Source organism: Loxodonta africana, chromosome 8 (genome assembly GCF_030014295.1).
Source record: "Loxodonta africana isolate mLoxAfr1 chromosome 8, mLoxAfr1.hap2, whole genome shotgun sequence".
In the NCBI taxonomy this organism is placed as follows: Eukaryota; Metazoa; Chordata; class Mammalia; order Proboscidea; family Elephantidae; genus Loxodonta; species Loxodonta africana.
Window position 1 is genome coordinate 77564384 of NC_087349.1, and position 26672 is coordinate 77591055.

The 26672-nt window shown below is 37.4% G+C and overlaps 1 long non-coding RNA gene across 8 annotated transcripts in view; it reads left to right on the forward strand.

Moving 5' to 3' along the window:
* LOC111749721 (uncharacterized) overlaps positions 1-26672 on the forward strand; it is a 96992-nt gene that overhangs the window by 23454 nt on the left and 46866 nt on the right. For 6 of the 8 annotated variants that reach the window (XR_010322704.1, XR_010322705.1, XR_010322701.1 and 3 more), the window contains 4 exons: positions 5089-5202; positions 7719-7766; positions 24652-24815; positions 24898-25099. This is a non-coding gene — a long non-coding RNA (uncharacterized LOC111749721). The remainder of the gene's footprint in view (positions 1-5088; positions 5203-7718; positions 7767-24651; positions 24816-24897; positions 25100-26672) is intronic. The other 2 variants (XR_010322703.1, XR_010322702.1) reach the window with 2 other exon arrangements.

The following is a 26672-nucleotide window of genomic DNA, read 5'->3' on the forward strand; positions in this document are numbered from 1 at the left end:
GTTTATCATGATGTTGCTCATCGGCCCAGTTGTGAGGATTTTTGTTTTCTTTATGTTGAGGTGTAATCCATACCGAAGGCCGTGGTCTTTGATCTTCATTAGTAAGTACTTCAAGTCCTCTTCACTTTCAACAAGCAAGGCTGTGTCATCTGCATAACACAGGCTGTTAATGAGTCTTCCTCCAATCCTGATGCCCCATTCTTCTTCATAAAGTCCAGCGTCTCATATTATTTTTTCAGCATTCAGGTTAAATAGGTATGGTGAAAGAATACAACCCTGACACCCACCTTTCCTGACTGTAAACCAATCAGTATTCCCTTGTTCTGTCCGAACAACTGCCTCTTGATCTATGTAAAGGTTCCTCATGAGCACAATTACGTGTTCTGGAATTCCCATTCTTCGCAGTGTTATCTGTAGTTTGTTATGATCCACACAGTCGAATGCCTTTGCATAGTCAATAAAACACAGGTAAACATCCTTCTGGTATTCTCTACTTTCAGCCAGGATCCATCTGACATCAGCAATGATATCCCTGGTTCCACATCCTCTTTTTAAACTGGCCTGAATTTCTGGCAGTTCCCTGTCAATATACTGCTGTAGCCGTTTTTGAATGATCTTCAGCAAAATTTTGCTTGCATGTGATATTAATGATGTTGTTCTATAATTTCCACATTCGGTTGGATCACCTTTCTTGGGAATAGGCATAAATATGAATCTCTTCCAGTCAGTTGGCCAGGAAGCTGTCTTCCATATTTCCTGGCATAGATGAGTGAGCACCTCCAGCACTGCATCTGTTTGTTGAAACATCTCAATTGATATTCCATCAATTCCTGCAGCCTTGTTTTTTGCCAATGCCTTCAGAGCAGCTTGGACTTCTTCCTTCAGTACCATCGGTTCCTGATCATACGTCACCTCTTGAAATGTTTGAATATCGACTAATTCTTTTTGGTATAATGACTCTGTGTATTCCTTCCATCTTCTTTTGATGCTTCCTGCATCATTTAATATTTTCCCTATGGAATCCTTCACTATTGCAACTCGAGGCTTGAATTTTTTCTTCAGTTCTTTCAGCTTGAGAAACGCCGAGCGTGTTCTTCCCTTTTGTTTTTCCATCTCCAGCTCTTTGCACATCTCATGTAATACTCTACTTTGTCTTCTCGAGAGGCCCTTTGAAATCTTCTGCTCAGTTCTTTGACTTCATCAATTCTTCCTTTTGCTTTAGCTGCTCGACGCTCAAGAGCAAGTTTCAGAGCCTCCTCTGACATCCGTCTTGGTCTTTTCTTTCTTTCCTGTTTTTTCAGTGACCTCTTGCTTTCTTCATGGATGATGTCATTGATATCATTCCACAACTCGTCTGGTCTGTGGTCACTAGTGTTCAATGAGTCAAATCTATTCTTGAGATGGTCTCTAAATTCAGGTGGGATATACTCAAGGTCATATTTTGGCTCTCGTGGACTTGCTCTGATTTTCTTCAGTTTCAGCTTGAACTTGCATATGAGCAATTGATGGTCTGTTCCACAGTCAGCCCTTGGCCCTGTTCCGACTGATGATATTGAGCTTTTCCATCGTCTCTTTCCACAGATGTAGTCAATTTGATTTCTGTGTGTACCATCTGGCAAGGTCCATGTGTATAGTCACCGTTTATGTTGGTGAAAGAAGGTATTTGCAATGAAGAAGTCTTTGGTCTAGCAAAATTCTATCATTCCATCTCCAGCATTATTTCTATCACCAAGGCCATATTTTCCAACTACTGATCCTTCTTCGTTTCCAAATTTCACATTCCAATTGCCAGTAATTATCAATGCATCTTGATTCCATGTTTGAACAATTTCAGACTGTTACAGCTGATAAAAATCTTCTATTTCTTCATCTTTGGCCCTAGTGGTTGGTGCATAAATTTGAATAATAGTCATATTAACTGGTCTTCCTTGTACGGGTATGGATATTATCCTATCACTGACAGCGTTGTACTTCAGGATAGATCTTGAAACATTCTTTTTGACTATGAATGCAACACCATTCCTCTTCGAGTTGTCATTCCCAGCATAGCAGACTATATGATTGTCCGATTCAAAACGTCCAATACCAGTCCATTTCAGCTCACTAATGCCTAGGATATTGATGTTTATGGGTTCCATTTCATTTTTCTCAATTTCCAATTTTCCTAGATTCATACTTCATACATTCCAGGTTCCGATTATTAATGGATGTTTGCAGCTGTTTCTTCTCATTTGAGTCGTGCCACATCAGCAAATGAAGGTTCCGAAAGCTCTACTCCATCCACATCATTAAGGTTTACTCTACTTTGAGGAGGCAGCTCTTCCCCAGTAATCTTTTGAGTGCCTTCCAACCTGGGGGGCTCATCTTCCAGCACTATATCAGACAATGTTCTGCTGCTATTCATAAGGTTTTCACTGGCTAATGCTTTTCAGAAGTAGACTGCCAGGTCCTTCTTCCTAGTCTGTCTTAGTCTGGAAGCTTAGCTGAAACCTGTCCTCCATGGGTGACCCTGCTGGTATCTGAATACCGGTGACATAGCTTCCAGCATCACAGCAACACACAAGCCCCCACAGTATGACAAACTGACAGATATGTGGGGGCTTAAAAATAATGATCTCATACAATATTTGTCCTTTTGTGACTGACTTAATTCATTCCAGATTCATCCATGTAGTGAGATGTTTCGTAAATTCATCATTGTTCTTTATCATTGCATAGTATTCCATTGTGTGTTTGTACCCTAATTTGTTTATCCATTCATGTCTTGATGGGCACTTAGGTTGTTTCCACATTTTTGCTGTTGCAAATAATACTGCAATGAACATAGGCGTGCATGTGTCTATTCATGTGATGGCTCTTATTTCTCTAGGATATATTCCTAGGAGTGCGACTGTGGATTGTATGGTATTTCTATTTCCATCATTTTAAGGAGATGCCATATAGTTTTCCAAAGTGTTTTGCGTTTGTTATTTTCTGTTTTTGTTTTTTTTTTTTTTTTTTAGTGCCAGTATTGTTGGTGTGAGGTGGCATCTCGTTGCAGTTTTGATTTGCCTTTCTCTAATGGCTAATGATCATGAGCATTTCCTCATGTGCCTATTAGTCACCTGCATGCCTTCTTTGGTGAAGTGTCTGTTCATATCCTTTGCCTACTTTATAAAAATTGGATTATTTGTCTTTTTGTTGTTGAGATGTTGAAGTATTCTGTAGATTTTAGAGATTAGACTAAAAATTTTTTCCCAGTCAGTAGGTTCTCTTTTTCCTCTTCTAGTGAAGTCCTTTGATGAGCATAAGTGTTTAATTTTTAGGAGCTCCCAGTTTTCTAGTTTCTCTTCTGTTGTTTGTGCATACTTAGTTATCATTTGTGTACTATTTATGCCATGTATTACAGCCCTAGCGTTGCCCCATTTTTTCTTCCATGATCTTTATAATTTTAGGTTTATATTTAGGTCTTTGATCCATTTTGAGTTAGTTTTTTGAATGGTGTGAGGTATGAATCTTGTTTCATTTTTTATAGATGGACATCCAGTTATGCTAGTACCATTTGTTAAAGAGACTGTCTTTTCCCCATTGAACCAACTTTGGGTCTTTGTCAAACATCCACTGCTCATGGGTGGATGGATTTATGTCCAGGTTCTCAATTCTGTTCCATTGGTCTATGTGTCTCTTCTGGTACCAGTACCAGGCTGTTTTGGCTACCATGGCTATACAATATGTTCTAAAATCAGATAGTGTGAGGCCTCCCACTTTGTTCTTCTTCTTCAGTAATACTTTGCTTATCCAGGGGCTCTTCCCTTTCCACATAAAATTGGTGATTTTTTTCTCCATCCCGTTAAAGAATGCTGTTGGAATTTGGATTAGGATTGCATTTTTGGGTAGTATTGAAATTTTCACAATGTTGGGTCTTCCTATTCATAAGTATGATATATTTTCCCACTTATGTAGGTGCCTTTTGGTTTCTTGCAGTTGTGTTTTGCGGTTTTCTTTGTATAGGTCTTTTAGTTCCCTGGTTGCAATGGTATTTTCAATCACCTCATGTGCATGGGAAAGCTGGGCAATGAATAAGGAAGGCCAAAGAAGAACTGAGGCCTTTAAATTATGGTGTTGGCAAAGAATATTGAATATATCATGGATTGCCAGAAGAACGAACAAATCCGTCTTGGAAGAAGTACAGCCAGAATGCTCCTTAGAAGCGAGGATGGCAAGACTTCATCTCACATACTTTGAACATGTTACAAGGAGGGACCAGTCCCTACAGAAGGATATCATGCTTAGTAAAGTAGCAGGTCACTCAAAAAGAGGAAGACCCTTAACAAGATGGATGGACACAGTAGCTGCAACAATAGGCTCAAACATAGCAATGATTGTGAGGGTAGCACACAACCAGGCAGCATTTGGTTGTTGTATACAAGGTCACTATGAGTTGGAACTGACTTAACAGCACCCGACATCGATAACGACACTTTAAAGTAATTCCTCAGACTTTAGCTTCAAGAAAATTATTTTCCGGCTCTTATCCAATAAAAGTCAGTAAGTCACATCTTAAGTGTTAAGTGCCCATATTGTAGAAAAACAATGTATTCATAGTTTGGGTAGTACATAAAACAGAGGCTAAGAGCTTGATGTTAGAACAATTTTCTATATTATTTTACATCACTTGGATCATCTAGCCCCCTAAATTAATATAGCAATAAACAAAAATTCAGAGTACATTTACTTGGGATGTTGAGTTCCTTGAGAAGACTGTGTCTTACTCATTACTTAATCCCCAATACACAGAACTAGACACATGTTTGTTCTCAATAAACAGTAAATGAGGAAAGAATTAAGCCTTCCTTGCTAATTATGGATCTGTGGTATCATCTTCAGATGACTGTTTCTAGTAAAGGCCAGCTCACAATCATAGTTGAATCTTCCCTTTTGTTTTCCTCACATGCTGAGTGAGCTACATAAATGAAGAGGGTTGGCAGCTGTTAAATTTGCTATCCTGTAATTAGGCTATTGATCCTAGTATGATTTTTTTTTTTTTTTTTTTTTTGGTATGGGGGAAAAAAAAAGGCTAATTCTCTTTGTGCCCGTTTTCTTTTTCAGAATATGTTTCAGTTCTACATTTGCTGTCTACTTCACACAAAGTAGTTTTGTATATTTAGTGTTACTCTTGGCTACCCTATCGATGCTGTTGTTATTCACTTCGCCCAAGAGAAGGTATGTGCCTACATCAATTTTTGCTGGGGCTAATCAGTTTGTACTGTTTTTCATTCCACTGAAGACGGCCATTAGGGAGATTTTGTGGTGCAGTGGTTAAAGTGCTCAGTAGCTAACTGAACAGTCGGCAGTTTGAAACTCACCAACTGCTCCAATGGAGAAAGATGTAGCAGTCTGCCTCTGTAAAGATTACAGCTTTGGAATCCCTATGGGGCAGTTCTGCTCTGTCCTGTAGGACTGGTGGCTATGAGTCAGAATGAACTTGACAGCAATGGGTTTGGAAGACAGTCATTAGTAATGCTACTTCTTTGCCTGCTGGACTGGCTGATCCAACATCTATTTCAAACTCGTTTCTCCCTTACCTGCCACTTCCATTAGTCTGTAAAAGTTAATAAAACTAACTTTTCAGCCTCTTCCTCAGCTGTAAGTGGTCATATGACACCATTCTGGTCAATAAGCTACGCACCTGGGTGGCAGCTGCTGATGTTCTTTCTTCCCTTGCCCTGCCTGGAGCATGGGTGGTGGAGTGGCCATCTTGTGGGGGAAAAAAAAAAAAATGAAAACCATATGATAAGGATGGTAGCACAAGCCCAAGACACAGACCACATTGTGGAACCACTGTACCAGCCCTGGAGGGTCTATCTGTACTTTTTTTTATTTAAGAAAAAATAAACCCCATCACTATAATTTTAATTTTATATCACATGCTGCTGAATACAATTCTAATTGATGAACTAGGATAATGCAATTTGGGTAGTCAGTGCAATAATATCAGGATAACTTCCCAAAATAATAAGCAGTCAAAATTGATTCTTGTTTCTCCGGTATAGAGGAAATGTCTCATTGAGACACAATTTTGTAAGAAAAGGCAGCTTAACTTGTTTTGTTGTGCATAGGTACCAGAAAATTAATGGTAATTTTCATTCATCTAAAACAACACCTAAGGAGCTTCTAAACTCAGGGCTTCATAAATACACCTCAAATATTTATTGAGAATAACTTTACTTTTAAAAGAAAACCACAGAAGACACTGCTAATTATTTTTTTAGAATAGATTTATAGAAGTGTAATTAATGAGTTAATATATGCAAATATTTTTTAAGATTCTTAATTTTTGTTCTCCAGAAATAGTGTTCATGTTTTTGTTTCTACCAACAATGTATAGAAGTACTTTTATCCTGCAAATTTTTAAGGCCTAGGTATTCTTAGTAAAAACAAATTAATAAATTATAATTCCTAGTTTTAATTTCCTTTTCTTTGATATGAGTTTGAATTTTTCACATATTTGAAAAGTCATTTGTAATTTTTTCCTATAAACTATGTCCTTCGCCTATTTTACCACTTAGTCATAATGCTGTCATTATCAATTTGCATAACATCTTCATATTTTGACATCGACTCTTTGTGGTTAATTTTTTTCTCATTTGTTGCTTGTTTTTAAATTTTGTTTATGGTTATTTTGTGGTTGGTGCATTTCCCAAACATCTTTTCCTGTAATACTTCCTCCAAATTTTGTATCTTGCTGTCTAAAATTACTGCTAAATATAAGATTTTAAAGGAGGGTAACACACTAGATTTTAGTTAAAAAAATAAATAAATAAATGTACCTACACTTCTCTGGGGAAAATATCAAGCAGATTGCAAATAAAAAACTTCTAATTATGGCCAACTGTTAAAATACATACTTTGAGATTCTGCTAAATCCCCCTGCTATCTCTTTCTAAACAATGATGGCATGATTCTAGTTGTTTATAATATAGAGTAAGAGAAAACATAATTTTTTGATGATGGACCTACATTTATCACAATTATTCAAGGAATTTTTGTTGTACGCTTCTTTTAGATCTGGCTAATGTTTTTAATGTGCCTTATCACTCTCTAGTGAATAAATCGGAAACCAAACCTGTTGCCATCAAGTTGATTCCAACTCATAGCAACCCTGTAGAACAGAGTAGAACTGCCCTATAGGGTTTCTGAGGCTGAAATCTAACTGCCAACCTTTCAGTTAGCAGCCTAGTGCTTAACTGTTGCCCCATCAGGGGTTCTCTCTAATGAATAGTCTCCCTGAAAGTTTGGGGGTGAAGGCCAAGGATGCCTTGGAGTGGACAAATGAAAATTAGTCCAATGCTCACAGCATTCTTGTTCAAAAAGTAGCTTCATGCTCCACAACAGGACTTCCAATGATTTACTCAGGAGATGATATAATATTTTAAGATTTGTCTTAACTGTCTTACTTTTCTAGCTCCTTACCAGGTAAATGAGAAAAAGGTATTACAGATCTTCTGATGCACTTATCTATTTGATCATTCTAACCGCACAGGCTACCATAATTTTATGCAAATAGCATATGCGTTATACATTTTTGCAAACCATGCATCCCCCCATGCATTATTTGCATAAGCATGCTGTACCAATATTTTTTACATGTTGCTGAATTCAACTTCAATTCAGCAACATGTAAAACATTTTATTTTTATTATTTTAAAATTTTTACAATTTTATTTTCTGTTCAACAGATTTCATATTATTGGGATAAAACTGATCGCATGGAAATTTCATTTAAGGTAGGTATTTTCCTAAACCAAGTATAACCAATGGTGAACTGAATGGACTTGTGATGGAAATGGGATGCCGTGTTGAAACCAGAGTATGAATGTGCAAGGAGTTAGAAATTAGTAAATCAGAGATGATTCTAGGCCTAAATCTATAAGAACAAGATGCTGTTTATATTCTATTGCTTTCAAAAGTCTTAAATTAAAACATAATGTTTGATAATCAATGTGTCATGGATTGAATTATCTCCCCCCAAAAATGTGTATATCAACTTGGTTAGGCCATGATTCGCAGTATTGTCTGGTTGTCCTCCATTTTGTGATTGTAATTTTATGTTGAGTGGTTTAGGGTAGAATCATAACACCACCCTTACTCAGGTCATCTCCCTGATCCAAGGTAAAGGGAATTTCCTGGGGTGTGGCCTGTACCACAGGAAAGGGAAGCAAGCAGAAAGTTGGGGACCTCAGACCACCAAGAAAGCAGCACCAGGAGCAGAGCGCATTCTTTGGACACGGGGTCCCTGCGCCTGAGAAGCTCATTGACCGGGGAAGATTGATGAAAAGGACCTTCCTCCAGAGCCAACAGAGTGAGAACCCCTGGAGCCAACACCCTGAATTTGGACTTATAACCTACTGGACTGTGAGAAAATAAATTTCTCTTTGTTAAAGCCATCATCTTATGATATTTCTGTTATGGCAGCACTAGATAACCAAGACACAATGTCTTGGAAATCAATAAAACTCACCAGAAGAAACTGTGTTTTTGTCTTAAAATAGGCCATTTTTGTTTATTCATTCATTATCATCATCATCATTCAACTCCTGGAGCCCTTCAAAGTCTGATCCCTCATGACTATCATCACTGAAATATCTCAGAGCTGCCTGCTCTTCTGTGACTTCCAAACTGATGTCACCATCATCACTGCCTTTGGCGCGCCTTCATCTTCATTACAGATATTCTGCTGGTACACAATCCCAGACTTTCTGAAGCTATTTTGGATGGTTTCTGGGGTTATTTTCCCCCAAGCAGAAGCCACCCATTTGTGGACTTCTGTAAATGTCATCAGTTTCAGTTCTCCTGGTGGTGTGAACTTATGAATCCCAGACTACATCCATTCATCCCACTCTCTTCTCACGAGTCTTGAAAGGGTAGTTGACCCCTATATCTAGCAGCTGCAGCTTGCAGGTAAGTCCACCAGGTATTACTGCTATATGGATACCCACCGAGTTAATATAATTTTGAACATTTTTATTTTTCTTGTGAGGAGCCAAGGCATCCAAAATTAGTAAAGACTTCTTTGAAAAGAGTCGCCCCTGCCTGGCTCAGTAATACTCATCTACCCATACTTTCATAACATCACAGTCCATCCATCCCTTCTCATTGCAGTGAACAACCACAAGGGTGGGCAGTTTTTCAAGGGGCATGGTAACTCTCCTGAAAATCACCATTGACTTTAATTTCACCCCACTGGCAGTGCAACCAAGGACTACCGGAAAGCAAGCCCTCTGGTGCCCAGGGGTTGTAATGGCTACAGTTTTTGTACCTGAAGCAGCTACAGCCCTGGTGGCCAGAATATCAAAAGGCATAGGAACCTCATCCATATTAATTATGTCCATTGCAGAGATATGGAGTTCAGAGATTTCTTTTGCAATGAATTTGAGGAAGTTGACAATTTTTGCTCCCATTCATCCAAACGTTGCTGCCCTACAGCAGTTCTCATTCTCATGGAAAGGCCATTTCTTTTCACGAATTTAGAATTCCAGGTGAAACCCTCCTTGAAATCTGGGATTCCTCTTTAATTTGCCAGAAGCTTCACTTTGATCTGAATTTCGACAGTAGAGACTGCTTGATTTTGTTCCCTTCAAGAGATAATCCACTCATTTTCAAGTCGTTCTCCAACTCAGGCCATTTTGCTTTGGGCCCATGACGTGCGTGTTTTCAGATTCATTTTCTCCAGTTCCTTTTACTCTTTTCTCCATTGGTGAATGGATGATTCTCCAACCTTGAACTCTCTTGCTGCTCCTCAGTTGCTTGTTTCTTCTGCCCTCCCAAAGACTTTCAGTTTGAAGTCAGTGGTGTAGGACTTGTGTTTAATTACTGAGATGACCCTAAAGGGTTCTAAGATTTAGATTTATATGCTGAAAAAATGTGCACAATATAATCGATACGTGGCTGGTTCTAGTAACCCGTTGCCGTCGAGTGGATTCCGACTCATAGTGACCCTAATGAACAGAGTAAAACTGTCGCATAGGGTTTCCAAGGAGCATCTGGTGGATTTGAACTGCCAACCTTTTGGTTTGTAGCCGAACTCTTAACCACTAGACCACCAGTTCTAGTAAAGAGATCACAAAACTCAAATGTGATGTGCACCAGAAGCAAGGGTCTTTTTATATTTTGCAAGTATATGACTAAGGTGACTCGCGATCATTGATTAAAGACATTGGCACCAATAAGACATAATTAGACTATGAAATAAACAGGCCTAACTTAGCTCAATGGTTTCTGCTTAAGATGATCTGATAAGGTTTTTGCATTCAACAGTTGAGCCAAAAGCGATTGTGTATCAGTTTTGCTTTGTTTACTCCTCGAATTAAAAGCCAGAGTTGGAAGATGGCTGTGATAATGTCGGTGCAGATTGAACTGAGATTCCTATTGATAACTACTCGATGCCATTTATGCCAGTGCAGGTTTCACTTTGTTTACGCTTCAATTGATAGCACGTAATTTATGAACAGGCTTCAAATTGTTTATTTTTTAAACTCGATCCATAACTTCTTGACCATGGCTTACACCTTTATTATACAAATATGATCAAAAGCAACACTTTCAGACTACTGAATGATGGTGAATGAGGCTGAAATTCAGTCCCGGAAAAGTCATGAGACACGCACTGTATAGGCACAGGCACACTACACCAGCATTTTTGCATAGTTTCGTCATTTCTTCAAGTTATATATGTGTGTGCATTATTTTGGGGGCACTCTATTTGTGAAAATGTGGTATCTATTTGAGTCCTTTTTTTCAAGCCTTTTGAGCATATACCTTAGAGTGGAATTGCTGAATCATACGTTTACCTTTTTGAGGAATCACCAAAATGTTTTCCACAGTAGCTGTAGCATTTTACAATCCTACCAGTAATGAATAAGGGTTTTTATTTCTCCATATTCTTGCCAACATCTGGCATTTTCTGTTTTGCTTTTTGGTCATAGCCATCTTAGTTGACATAAAGTGATATCTCATTGTGGTTTTGATTCACATTTCCCTTATGACTAAGATGGCCTTGGTGATAGAAATGATGCTGTAGATCACATGATAGAATTTTGCAAGACTAATGACCTATTCATTGGAAATACCTTTTTTCAACAGTATAAACAGTGACTAAATGAATGGACCTCACCATATGAAATACACAATAATCAAATCAATATCTGTGGAAAGAGATGATGGAGAAGCTCAATATCATAAGTCAGAACAAGGCCAGAGGCCAACATCAGAACAGACCATCAATTGCTCACATGCAAATTCAAGTTGAAGGTGAAGAAAATTAAAACAAGTCCAAAAGAGCCAAAGTATGATCTTGAGTATATCCCACCTGAATTTAGAGACCATCTCAAAAATAGATTTGATGCATTGAACATTAATGACCAAAGGCCAGACGAGTTGTGGGATGACGTCAAGGACATCATACATGAAGAAAGCAAAAGATTATTAAACAGACAGGGAAAAAAGACAGGACCAAAATGGATGTCAGAAGACACTCTGAAACTTGTCCTTGAATGTACAATAGCTAAAGCAAATGGAAGAAATGATGAAGTAAAAGAGCTGAAAAGAAGATTTCAAAGGGTGGCTCGAGAAGACAAAGTGTTATAATGAAATGTGTAAAGACTTGGAGTTAGAAAACCAAAAAGGAAGAACACACTTCAGATCTCTCAAGCTGAAAGAACCGAAGAAAAAATTCAAGCCCTGAGTTGCAGTACTGAAGCATTCTACAGGGAAAATATTGAATGATGCAGGATGTGTCAAAAGAAGATGGAAGGAATACACAGAGTCACTGCATTAAAAAGAATCAGCCGACATTCAACCATTTCAGGAGGTAGCATATTATCAAGAACCGATAGTATAGAAGGAAAAGGTCCAAGCTGCACTGAAGGCATTGGTGAAAAACAAGGCTCTAGGAGTTAACGGAAACCAATCGAGATGTTTCAATAAATAGGTGCAACACTGAAGCATTTACTCGTCTACACCAAGAAATTTGGAAGACAGCTACCTAGCCAACCAACTGGAAGACATTCGTATTTGTGCTCATTCCAAAGAAAAGTGATCCAACAGAATGTGGAAATTATCAAACAATGTCATTAATATCACATGCAAGTAAAATTTTGCTGCAGATAATTCAAAAATGGCTGCAGTAGTACATCAACAGGGAACTGCCAGAAATTCAAGTCAGATTCTGAAGAGGATGTGGAGCAAGGGCTATCACTGCTGATGTTAGATGGATCTCGGCTGAAAGCAGGAAATACCAGAAAGATGTTTACCTGTGTTTTATTGACTATGCAAAGACTTTTGATTGTGTTGCTTATAACAAATTCTGGATAACATTGCAAAGAATGAGAATTCCAGAACATGGAGGTGTGCTCATGTAGAACCTGTACGTAGACCAAAAGGCAGTCGTTCAAACAGAATATGCCAAAGAGGGCATACTGCATGGTTTAAAATCAGGAAAGTTGTGTGTCAGTGTTGTATTCTTTCACCATACTTATTCCATCTGTATGTTGAGCAAATAATCTGAGAAACTACGATATGAAGAACACAGCTTCTGAATTTGAGGAAGACTCATTAACAACCTGTGATATACAGATGACACAACCTTGCTTGCTGAAAGTGAAGAGGACTTGAAGCACTTAATGATGAAAATCAAATACTACAGCCTTCAGTAGGGATTATACCTCAACATAAAGAAAACAAGTATCCTTACAATTGGACCAATAAGCAACATCATGATAAATGGAGAAAAGATTGAAGTTGTCAAGGATTTTGTTTGACTTGTATCCACAATCAACACCCATGGAAGCAGCAGTCAAGAAATCAAACAATGTATTGCGCTGGGCAAATCTGCTGCAAAAGACCTCTTTCAAGTGTTAAAAAGATTTCACTTTGCGTATTAAGGTGATCCTGACCCAAGCCATGGTGTTTTTAATTGTCTCCTATGCATGTGAAAACTGGACAACATGTAAGGAAGACCGAAGAATAGATGCTTTGAGTTCTGGTGTTGGTGCAGAATATTGAGTACACATAGACTGGTGGCATAGTGGTTAAGAGCTACGGCTACCAACCAAAAGATTAGCAGTTCGAATCCACCAGGCACTCCTTGAAAACTCTATGGGGCAGTTCTACTCTGTCCTATAGTGTTGCTATGAGTCAAAATTGACTTGACGGCAGTGGGTTGTTTTTGTCGTACAGACTGCCAGAAGAACAAACAAATCTGTCTTGGAAGAAGTACAGCCAGAATGTTCCTTAGAAGCAAGGATGGCAAGACTTCATCTCATGTACTTCAGACGTGTTATCAGGAAGGATCAGTCCCTGGAGAAGGACATTATTCTTGGTAAAGTAGAGGGTCAGCGAAAAGGGGAAGACCTCAAAGTGATGGATTGACACAGTGACTGCAACAATAGGCTCAAATACAGCAATGATTGTGAAGATGAGGCAGCACTGGGCAGTGTTCTGATCTGTTTTACACAGGTCACTATGAACTGGAACCGACTCAAAGGCACCTAACAGGAACAACACTGATTAATAGCTTTGAACATCTTTTCTTGTGCTTATGGGCCATTTGTATTTCTTCTTTGGTGTAATGTCTATACAAACCCTTTGCCCATTTTTTGAGTTGTCTTTTCGTTGTTAAGTTGTTTGTATTATTTTTACATTTTGTATATTAAACCCTTATCAGATATACGGTTCCCAAAGTTTCTCTCCCAGTCTGTAAGTTCTCTGTAATTTTTGTTAAGTCCTTTGATGAACAAAAATTTCTAATTTTGATGGGGTTCCATTCATCTATTTTGTGTTTTGTTGCTTGTGCTTTCGGTGTCATATTGAAGTTTCCATTTGTTAAAAACCAAGACCTGAAGCATTAGTTCTTTGTTTTTTCCTAAGAGTATTATGGTCTTAGGTCTTACATTTTGACCTTTGATACATTTTGTATATGGTGTGAAGTATGGATCCAAGTTCATTCTTTTGTATGTGGAAATCCCAGTATAATCTTATTACATCTAGGAATTTCAAGGAAATCTTATTAAAGAGACTATCCTTTCCCCCTTGGAATGGTCTTAGTACCGTTATTGAAAATCAGTTAACCATAGATGTACATGTTTATTTCTGGATGCACAAATCCATTCCATTAATCTATATGTCTATCATCATACTAGTACCAGTCTGTTTTGTTTACTGCGGCTTTCAAATATGTTTTTAGATCAGGAATTGTGAGCCCTTTTACCCTGTTGTTCTTTCAAGGACTTTTTTTTTTTTTTTTAACATAATTTCATCATTTCCTTGCATTATATGTATGCGTGTTATTTACTTGAGGAGGCTAATTGCAAAAAATATAGTATGCACTGTGAATAATTTTTCTCAGTCTGTTCCTTTTAATAAGCAAAAATTTTAATTTTGATCCCATCCAATTTATCAATGTTTGTCTTTTGTGTTCTAAGATACATTTATCTACTTCAAAGGCATGCAAAATAATTTGTTTTCTTTTGGAAGCTTTATGGTTCTGTCCTTTATGTTTACGTTTGTGATCTATCTTAAATTAATTACTGAGTATAGGGTAAGATAGAGGACAATGTTCATGTTTTCCATACAGTTATGCAGTTGTTTCATCACCTTTTTTTTTTAAACAAAAGATTTTCCTAGTTGAATTGACTCGATGCCTCAATTTAAAACTAATGAATCATATATGTTGTTTCTGAACTCTTTCTCCATTCCCTGTACTGGTATTCACATTGTCTGATATTAAATACCACTCTTACTTTCTTATGATTAGTATTTCACGATATATGTTTTTCATCATTTTTATTTTCAATTTATCCATGTTTTACATTTTAAAGTGTGTTTTATGTATACAGTTCTAGTTGGGTTTTCCTTCCCCCCCCCCCCATCTAATGATCTTTGCTTTTTAAATTCTTTAATTTTATGGGTGGTGAGGACAAGAAGAAATTAGTGGTTTTTTGTGTGTGTGTATTTGTGAGCAATCCACTTGGCTGTAAAAATAAACTTTCTCTTTCCTGTTCTTTTCTTAAGTAGACCATGTATGTTTTGGGTAATTTGGTTGTTTTTATATAAAAAAAAAAAAATAGGATACCATAAAAAGCTTATTTAGAGGATAAATAAAAGCTTTTGTCTTCTGAAAAACATGTAATAATAATAACAAAAATTAGCAACATTTATTGAGCATATATCAAGTTCTGGGTCATGTTTTCTATATTTTCAGGTATTAACTACCTTGTTGTTGTTGTTAGTTGCCATCTAGTAGATTGTGACTCATGTGTGAGGAATAGAACTTCTCCACAGAAGTTTCAAGGCTGTGGCCTTTTGGAAGCAGATCACCAGGCCTGTCTTCTGAGGCACCTCTAGGCAGGTCCAAACTGTCAACCTTTCTGCTAGGAGTAGAGTGTTTAACTGTTTGTGCCACCCAGGGACTCCATTCGCTATCTAATCTTTACCAAAAAATCTATAATGTCATTATAGGTGAGGCATAAAAGGGTTAACTTGTACATGTGATTTGGCTGTAAAGTAGTAGAATTGTTATAGTCATGAAGCAATCTAGAGGTTGTGGGGGTTTTTGTTTTTTAATGTAAAATAATTAGAGATTCACATTCAGTGAGAAACAGAGAAACCTCACAAGTCCTTTACCTAGTTTTTTCCAATGGTAACAACTTGCAAAACTGAAGTGCGACATTACAACCTGGACATTGACATTAATACAGTCAAGATATAAAACATTTGCATCACCACAAGGATCCATTGTGCTGCCCAAACACACTCCCCTCTATTTCCTGCTCCACAACCCTAACCCATCCTTAATCCTTGGGAACCACTAATCTATTCTCCATTCCTATAATTTTGTCATTTCTAAAACATTGTAAGTGGAATCATACAGTATGTGACCTTTTGGGATTTTTTTTCTCAGCATAATTTTCTGGCGATTAATTCAAGTTGTATGTATCAATAATTCAGTCTGTGTTACTACTTAGTATGGCACACAGTTGGTCTAATCATTCGGCTATTGAAGGGCATTTGGGTTGTTTCCAGTTTAGGACTATTACAAATACTACTACCATGAACAGTAGTGTATAGGGTTCTGTGTGAACATACATCTTCATTTCTCTGGTGTAAGTGTCCAGGAGTGCAATTGCTGTGTCACATGGTAGTTGCATTTTTTTTTTCAAAAGAAAATATCAAACGGTTTTCCAGAATGACTGTACCATTTTACATTCCCGCTGGCAATGTATGAGTGACCCAGTTCTCTGCAGCCTCATCAGCATTTGGTATTGTTGCTATTTTTTTATTTTAGCTCTTCTGAAAAAAGGTATAGTGATTATCTCATTGTGGTTTTAATTTGAATTTCCCAAATGGCTAATGAGGTTGAACACCTTTTCAAGTGCTTGTTTGCCATCTGCTTATCATTTTCAGTGAAATATTTGTTCATGTCTTTTGACAATGTCCTACATTGTTTTTCTGCTATTATATTTTGAGTATTTTTCACATTTTCTCAATACTAGTCCTTTGTCAGATATAAGGTTTGCAAATACTTTCAGTCTGTAGCTTGCCTTTTAGTTTCTTAACAGGATCTTACAAAGAGCAAACACTTTTTAATATTGATAAAGTTCAATTTATTAACTTTCTTCTTTCATGGATTATATTTTTGATTTCAAGAACTCACTGCCTAGATCCAGATCTCAAAGATCTTCTAAGTTTTTTTCCTAAAAGTTTTATAATTTTATGTTTTACATTTATGTTTGTAATCTCTTTTGGTTAATTTCTAGGTAATGTTTAAAGTCTAGGTCAAAATTCTTTTTTTTTTTTTTTCTATTGATGTCCAATTGCTCCAGTACTGTTTGTTGAAAAGTCTATCCTGTCGTCAAGTTGCTCCTGTACCTTTGTCAAAAGTTGGGCATATTTAAGTAGATCTATTTTGAGTTCTCTATTCTGTTCTGTTGATCTATGTGTCTATCCCTTCACTAATACCACAGTCTGGATTAATGTAGCTATACAATGTCTTGAAATCTGGTTGACTGATTCTTCCTGCTTTATTCTTTTTTTTTTTTTTAATGCTTTAGCTACCCTAGTTCTTTTGCCTTTCCATGTAATTTTAAAATCATCTTACCTATATTAACAAAAAAATTTTCTGGGCTTTTGAAAGGAATTACATTTAATACATACATCAATTTAGGAAGAATTGACATCTTTACTGTGTTGAGTCTTTCAGTCCATGAACACTGTATTCTCTCTAATTATTTAGGCCTTCTTTGACTTCTTTTTTGAGCATTTGTAATTTCTGCGTAGAAATTTTGTACATGTTTTGATAGAATTACACTGAAGTATTTCATTTTCTTAAGTGATTGTAAATGATACATTTTATTATTATTTTTTATATGTTCATTGCTAGTATGTAGAAATGCAACTAATTTTTCTATGTTTACCTTGTGTTTTGTGACCAGTTTGGCAAACCTAACTACAAATAAATGTTTCTAAATTCTAAATCAACAGAGTTTCTATCCCTACTTAAAGGCCCTGAAGGCCTTTCTGTTTCTGCTTTCATTCTGCAGCAACTCAGTGTGCCTCAGCCCACCGGATGTTTTTCTCATTGTGTTGTATGATCCAAATGAGAATTTTACACGTGGGAGGTAACAATGGAGTATCTCCCACCGATGCCGAATCGGATGCAGCAAAAAGCAATAAGCAATCTTCTCAAAGTCTCAAATCAAGTGGTATTTTAAAGATGTGGTTAACATAATGAATCTTATTCATGGTCTGATATTTTCAACACCATCCTCACAAAGATAATCATCATCTGTACCATCACACTCAAATATGAAGGTACAATTTTTATGAGCATGTAACTGACATATATTGTAATTTACATTTTATAGGCTGCATTGAGAGGATGGATATTTGTGAATAGATTATGGGCATATCTGAACATAGGTATGCATACCTTTCTATTTATATTTATGTATTAATACATACGTATGTGTGTATATACATGTATATACATACACACATATGTACACACACACACATAAATATGTGCGACCATGTATCAATCTATAAAGAGAAATACAATTTTTTCGACCTTATAAAAATGTTATTAGGTAAGTTTTATCCTTTATTTTCCTAGTGAAAAGTCAGGCAGCTTTCAGAGCCTGTTTGAGGATAGAAATCTGGCTATACCTGTGCATGGAATTTTCTGTATGTGGCATGCCATTATGTTTCCAGGAATAAGAAGTGACTGATAGCACGACAAAGCTTTATGCTCTTTTATATGGTCTACAAAGGTTTATGTGATAAATAGTGATGTGATTTTTCTTCAAATCGAATCACATGTGTCTAATGGCAAAACAATTGTACCTCAGAACAATGCAGTGGCTACTTTAAGGATCAAAGCCTACGAAGGAGAAATATTTCACCTATCGGAATTAAGGAATCAGATTTGAATGCTTTTTAATTGCATTTTAACTGTATTTGCTAAATAACCTAACACATGAAGAATTCTAAACATTTCCAAATAATAAATTTAATGAAATTCTTGAGTCTTATATTTAAGTTGTCATAATTGGCAAGCCAGTCAATTTGCAAATAGGTATCTCTAGCTGAGTCCTAACATGTTCATTAGAGAAAAATAAACCAAAGGAGAAACACAGAGAAACAGGGCGTGGTGTGGTGTGGTAAGCCATGAGGGTAAAGTATTTCATGCCTGGAGTAGCCATGTCTGGACACTGTTGGTCACATATTCAAGAGTCATCAACCTTGACTTTCTTGATAATGGATCATTCCAGGCAGGGGTGGATTAACCAATCAGCAAGGTATGCTTAGTAGTGAACAATTTCATTGTTTTTCACCACATCAAAGATTCTGCTTCTAGGTATGGCTGGAATCTGTCTCGTCCAACCCCACAGCACCTTCTTTTAGGATTAAAGTCTCTTTTCAAATTTACAATCCCTGGCAGTTAGGGATGATCCAGTAAACAAGGTTAGCAGGGCTTGCTTGTGCTTATTTCCTAATCTGTAGTGAAGAAATTCACATGGGTTTCATATTTTACATGTTGCTATAAAAAAATAGCATAATGGGCTTACTAAAATACCTCGAGAGGGGGAGGGTGCAGTTGGCAAACAAATGGAGAAGGCCCAGGTTATTTGCGTAAAAATACGGTGGAGTCTTAGTACTACTTAGAGTAGGTAGACCCTACAAAAGAATTGCTCCTTTTCTTTACCAGGTTGATGTTTCCAAAATGGGCTGAGATCTCAAAATAGTGATGCTTTAAAAGGTAATAGGAAGGGACTCTGGCTGTCATTTATTTTATATCCAGAAAAAATAATGATACTGTTATAAAATTCACAGTCAAGAGATTAAATAAATTGCTGCTGTTGTTTTTATATGTCATCGAGTCCATTCTGACTCATAATAACCCTATGTACAACAGAACGAAACACTGCCCAGTCCTATGCCATCCTCACAGTTGTTGTTATGCTTGAGCCCATCGTTGCACCCACTGTATCATTAAATAAGTCAGTGACCAAAATGTTTAAAAATCTCTCAGGCTCTGGTCAGAAAAAAGAAAAATAGGTTTCCTTTTCTATGAGGCTACCCACTAAGGTGTAAAGTTACAAGTTCAACCTAAAAGGCCAGCTCTATAAAGGTTAAAAAAAAAAAAAAAGTCCTCTTAATTCTGTGTTCTAAATTTACTCGTCCATGAAGTAGTGAACATGTTAACACAAAAGCATAAAGAAAGATTCATTTTACTAAATATCTATAGTTAATCGATGACAATTTTCTTCCTTTTTTATGAAAAAACCTTCAGCAAATGGATTTTATAGTATTAATACAACTTGATTTGTTAGGTGACTCTGATAAATCAAATAGTATGTAATCTGGTTGCCTTAAATATATTGGATCAATTATATGGTGATCTGTTTGATTGCTTTTCAATAAATTTGCAAATGGCTCCATGGTTTTTGATGGAGTATTATTTGGTTTTGGTACCAAGTGTTGGCAGAATCCAGCTAGAACCCTTTCCTTGTCTTACTGTATAGTCTCACACCTACCATGTGAGTTATTTGGCCTCGTATTGTTGAGTTGAAAACTTTTATCTTCTGCCCAGTGCCTGAAATAGAATTTGTTCCTTGGCTGCAATATCTATTTCTTATGTATTTTATCTGTGAAAGAGATTTTAGTATTTATAGAAATATTTTTAATAAATCATTTGGTGACAATAGAAACTCTACTGTCAGCTCCTTTATACATGCTTAAGCTTTAAGGTGTCATTATCAAAGAGGAAATCTGGAACTAGATCATGAACTTCATTAAAAGGCATATGTAAGAATTCTTGACGCGTATTTCAGCAATTGGCCACGTGCCCTACTGGAAACAGCCCCAGGCTAAGGTTCAGTTGATTTGTGCTCTACTTTACCCTGGATAACTGACTTAACCTCCTTAGTTTCATTTTCTCATCTGATAAATGGGTATGATGAGACCACCCTTAACTAATTTATGAGGTATTTTGTTAAGGGTTAAAATGACAAATGAGGCAATTCAGGTTAAAAATACTTGATTTGTAAAGAGTACATGATTTTTAGGCACAGCCATTTTAACTTGGCAGGTTAGACGTAATTGATAACTTTTATTTGCTCTTAGTTGCAGCCCTTTTGATGATATATTGATTAGGATAGGTTTGGCTGGAGAGCACAAGAAAAAAAACAAAACAAGGCAAAAGGAAACCCAAATAATGGTCCTGAAACAACTTTTCTTCTCCAAAAAAAAAAAATCTCAAAGGTAGAAATCTAGCAATGGTGTGGTGGTCCCACGACACCATAAGTGATCCAATGGTCCAGACCCTTATCTCTCAGCTCAGTTCCCTTATCCTTAATGTGTGGCTTCCATTCTTAAGCTCCCCTATGTAGTTATAGCCATTGCATTTGTCCTCTTCCCAGAAGGAAAGAGGAAGGAGGAAAGGTAAGAAGGCTCATCTCCCAGCTTAGTCAACCCACTGTAAAGGGCATTCCTGGAAGAACCATTCAATGGCTTCTGCTTAGATACCCTAAGGGAGTCAGAGAAATGAAGTGTTTTAGCTGAGGTCATCAGTTGTTTACTGTGGCGTATAAAACAAAACATCAAACTTCTGCTTTTTTGTTACCAAAGAAATTGTGAAACACAAATACATATTCCTCCTTTGAGACTTACTGCATCCCTGTACCTCTCATGTCCCCACCTCCTACCCCACCCCTGAGTTGGGATGGGTTAAAGCTGAGAAGTGGAGGCCTGGTAACATAGTGGTTAAGCACTCAGCTGCTAACCAAAAGGTTGGCAGTTTGAACCCACCAGCAACTCTGCAGGAGAAAGATGTGGCAGCCTGTTTCCTTAAAGATTCACAGCCTTGGAAACCCTATGGGGTAGTTCTACTCTGTCCTATAAGGTTGCTATGAGTCAGAAGTGATTTAACAACAACGGGGTAAAGCTGAGAAATGAGGCAATGTTCAGAAGTGAAATCAAGAGTGGGCAATGCTCAAAAATACTTTAGGCATATGTACTTGAAACAATGTTTTTAACAAATGATTAAAAAAGCATTTAATAAAGAATAACATTTTTAATTTTGATATAGTGATTTTGATATTTGAAAACATTTAATGCTCATTTGTTCATTATTTTTTGTTGTTGTTGTTATTAGGTGCCATCGAGTCAGTTCCAACTCACAGTGACTCTATGTACAACATAACGAAATACTGCCCAGTCCTACACCATTCTCACAATCACTATTATACTTAAACCATTGTTGCAGTCACTGTGTCAACCCAGCTCATTGAGGGTTTTCCTCTTTTTCACTGACCCTCCACTTTACCAAGCATGACTGGTCCCTCCTGACAACATGTCCAAAGTATGTGAGACATAGTCTTGCCATCCTTGCTTCTAAGAAGCATTCTGGTTGTACTTCTTCCAAGAAAGGTTTGTTCATTCTTTTGGTAGTCCATGGTATAGTCAATATTCTTCTCCAACACCACAATTCAAAGATGTCAATTCTTCTTCAGTCTTCTTAATTCATTGTCCAGCTTTCATGTGCACCGGAGGCAAATGAAAACACCATGTCTTGGGTCAGGTGCACCTTAGTCTCAAGGTGACATCTTTGCTTTTCAACACTTTAAAGAAGGCTTTTGCAGAAGACTTTCCCAATGCAATGTGTCTTTTGATTTCTTGACTGCTATTTCCGTGGGTGTTGATTGTGGATGCAAGCAAAATGAAATCCTTGAGAACTTCGATCTTTTCCCAATTTATCATGATGTTGCTTATTGGTCCAGTTGTGAGGATTTTTTTAGCAAAAATTTCTTCAGCACCTACTATGTGGTAAATATGGCTGAAAATTTAGCAAAAATTTCTTCAGCACCTACTATGTGGTAAATATGGCTGAAAATGTTCCTGTGATTTGGAACTTGTACTGGGGAAAGTAGCAAGCAAAAAAGTAAACAAAAAAGTTATTATTTCAGAATATAAGAACTAAAGAGATAATAAAATTGGGTAAAATAGGAGTACAACAGGTCTGGTAGAGGAGTAGTATTTAGAGGAGATAGTCAAAAGGGGCCCCACTATGGAAGTAGAATTTGAGCTGTGATCAAGAATCAGTTTTGAAAATAGCACTTACTAAGCGTAGGTTTGCACAGCTAATTATTGTAATTGCTGTCAAGAAGTTGTACACCTGTAAAAAGTTAAATTGGCAAAGGTGTGATAGATAACACATAACGTATACAATGATGACAAAGAAAAAAAAAGAGTAGCTGTTGAGGCTGCTTATGTACATTCAAACACTTCATAGATTTGGTTCCTTGGTTTGGAGGTTTACAGTCATGGTTTCATGGGACATTCCAGTTAATTGGCCTAATGTGTTTAATGTTTCTGTTCTACCTCCTAGTTTGTTGTGCCTGGGGTCTTAAAAGCCTGCAAGCAGCCATCCAGGGCACAATAATTGGTCTCTATTCGCCTGGAGCAACAGAGGACGAGAGTCAGGAATAGGAGGAGAACGTGGAATGTGTGAATAATTGCCCCAGTGAACAACTGCCACCTTTGCCATGGGACAGGAAGAACTGGATGGTGCCTGGCTGCCATTACTGAACGTTTTGATCAAGGATTCTATAGAGGAATCTTGATCAAAAGGAGGAAATGCAGAACAGAATTTCAAATTCTCATGGACTCCAGACTTTCTGGAGCCATGGAGGCTAGATGAACCCCTGAAACTATTGCCCTGAGACAGTCATTAAACCTTAAACAAAAAATATCCCCCAAAGTCTTCTTAAAACAAACAAACAAAAAAAACTATGGTTCAGCTTAACTAGTAAAAAATGTCTGCCTTAAGCATTATTCTCTCTTAAGAACTATGTATATGGGATCAAACTGACAACAGGAACTTCAAATATTAGATAGGAACCTTAGGGGACAGTGAGTTTAAGTTAATGAGGAAGGAACAACTCAGAAAAGAAAGGTGAGAATGCTTGTACAACTGAAAAAAAGTAATCAATGTAACTGAATTGTACATGTAGAAACTATCGAATTAGTGTATGTTTTGTTGTGTATATTCTCAAAAACGAAAAAGTTTTTAAGAAAGAATCAGTTTTGTAGGAAATCAAAGGATAATATTTAAACCATTAACACTGATTAGCAATCCTCAGAACTCATTGGCGACAATTATATGTGAGGTCTGGACCTTTCTTCCTGATTCCTTTCAATGCCACTAGTTGCCTTATAGAACCATAAAAGCATTGTTGCTGGTGAATCATGAAGGGAAAAAGGAAATAATAAAAATCAAGTCCACATAAACATTCTCCTTCAGTCCATTACTTCCTAACTTCCTAACCTACTAAAACGATTATCACTTCAAGTGATACCAAAAACCAAAAAACTTGCTGCCGTAGAGTCAATTTCAACTCATAACGACCCTGTAAGACAGAGTAGAACTGCCCCATAGGGTTTCCAAGGGGCAGCTGGTGAATTCAAACTGCCTACCTTTTGGTTAGCAGCCTAGCTCTTAACTACTGCACTACAAGGGCTCTACTTCAAGTGATAATCTGATGTATTTAAACACATTAAAACAGCATTGCTAGCATCCCACCTATGAGAGACTCAATAATCCTTGATCTATGCAGTAACAGAGAATGTCATATATAGTCTTCTTCCCTGTTTTTACTTATGATGAAATGATAATGTTTTGATTTTAAAATCACCTTGTTCTAAATTATGTATGAATCTAGGTACTGTTTTTTATACCAGCAACCACTTGGCCTTCTCTAAAACTGACTGTTCTTTTTTCTAATATGAGTATTTGGATCCTATTGAAGACTTCTTAACTGTTTGTAATGATATAATAGTTTCTTCCAACAAATAGTTCTTGGACACCTGCTATGAACTATGTACTATAGTGGCATAATATGAAGCAAAAGTAACTAAAATATCAGAGCAAAGGCCAGATTGCTTAGACTCACGTATCTACTTCCTTAAGTCATATTTATTGCATCATGGTCACATTCCACCTGAACCCACTGAACAAAGAGTAAAACTTCCATTTTATCCTAGTCTACTTCAATCTATTAAAGTCTGGGTATACTCACTTTAGATGATTATCTATGTTTGTGGAATCATTTTCAGCCCATCTTAATGTATGGTCTATGCCAAGAAGAGGAGAGTTTATTACTTGCCTTTGGGGCTTTTGATTCATCTTCTTGCGTGAGCAGCATGAGAACCTGCCCTGTGTTTGAGAGGAAGCTCCTTGGACTGGAACACATGTGGTTGGCAGGGCCTGGTGTGAACATGTAAGTGCCAGTAACCAGTGTTGTGTTGTAGTGCTGTGTACTCATTGTAATCACAGCTTGATCATTATCGTATCTCTGACAGGGCCTGCTTCAAAGGAGTTGGGCTTGTGAGTTGAGGGAAAGAAGCCAATAGAAGATAAATCTAGAAAAAATAGCTGGCACTGCTTTGAGTGATTCAGCCTTGAATTCTTCCTATGAAGGAAGAGAGGGCAGAAGAGGATGGTCTCAGACATCGCAACATCATCACTGTTGAAGGCTATTGGGAAGTTTCTGCTTCATACAAGGTTTTAAATAAACGAGCATGTACTTTTTGCATTATTGCAGTGTACAAAACACCATGGGGGATCAGAGAGATACAAAAGACAAACATCCTGACTTTGATGATTTGTAGTTTCACTGGAGAGAAAAGAGTAATATACAAGAAAGTGGACAAAAAAACACGAGCTAGTTTATGATTAAGGGTTAAATAATTTATGTGGTTTATACTGTGATGGATGTAAAAAGCTCAGGCAAGTTGTTTTTATTTGTTTAAACAAGTTGAGAGTGTAACTGCTTCATCTTGTGGAACGCAGAAGAAGAGCCAGAGTGTTTTCACAGGTGAATAAAAGCCAATGTGATATATTCATTCAACAAATACTTGTTGATGAATGAATGTCTCAATAGTCACTCAGAGATAGATTCTATCGAGGTAGAACCTATGCTATAATCTATTATGATGTGTATTACATTAGAGGTGCCAGGATTGATTTTGGAAACTAAAATGTTTATAGGCTCAAATAGGTTGATGTAGACTGAGTGTAAGACCACACTGAATGGTGAGGAGAGTTTAACAGGCTTTAGCTAAAAACACGGCAGCTAATCAGCCCTAATCCATTGTCATCAAGGATGAGTGCTAGACATGGGATTTTTTAATGAAATTCCCTAATATTTATGTGGGTTGCATAGAAGTGGTAGCTGCACTTTGCAACTCCATGCTGTGGGCTGTGTGCCTGATGTGTACATGATTGTCACGGTATGGTGCCCTGGGCAGCGGTGGCTTTCCACCCAGCTTTTCTGACTAGCACTGGGCATCATGATGAGATTGTGATATATTCTAAGACAGGCCTCCATTGTAAAGCCACCAATCATTAGTTAAAGAACCCAATGGCGCCATCCAAAACCAAACCATTGCTGTCCAGTTGATTTCCACTAATAGCGACCCTATAGGACAGAGTAGAACTGACCCATAAGGTTTCCAAGGAGCAGCTGGCAGATTTGAACTGTTGGCCTTTTGGATAGCAGCTGAGCTCTTAACCACTGTGTCATCAGAGCTCCAATGGTCCCTGTCATGGATTGAACTGTGTCCCCCAAAAATGTGTCAACTTTGTTAGGACATGATTCCCAGTATTATGTGGTTGTCCTCCATTTTGTGATTGTAATTTTATGTTGAGAGGATTAGGGTGGGATTGTAATAGCATCCTTACTCAGGTCACCTTCCTGATCCAAGGTAAAGGGAGTTTCCCTGGGCTGTGGCCTGCACCACCTTTTATCTCTCAAGAGATGAAAGGGAAGCAAGCAGAGTTGGGGACCTAATACCACCAAGAACGCAGCACTAGAAGTAGAGCTTTTGGACGTGAGGTCCCTGTGCCTTATAAGCTCCTCTACCAGGGGAAGATTGATGACAAGGACCTTCTTCCAGAGCCCACAGAGAAAGAAAGCCTTCCCCTGAAGCCGACACCTGAATTTGGCCTTGTAACCTACTACACTGTGAGAAAATAAATTTCTCTTTGCTAAAGCCATCCACTTGTGGTATTTCCGTTACGGAAGCACTGGATGACTAAGACAGCCCCACACTAGATATAAAATAAGAGACATGGT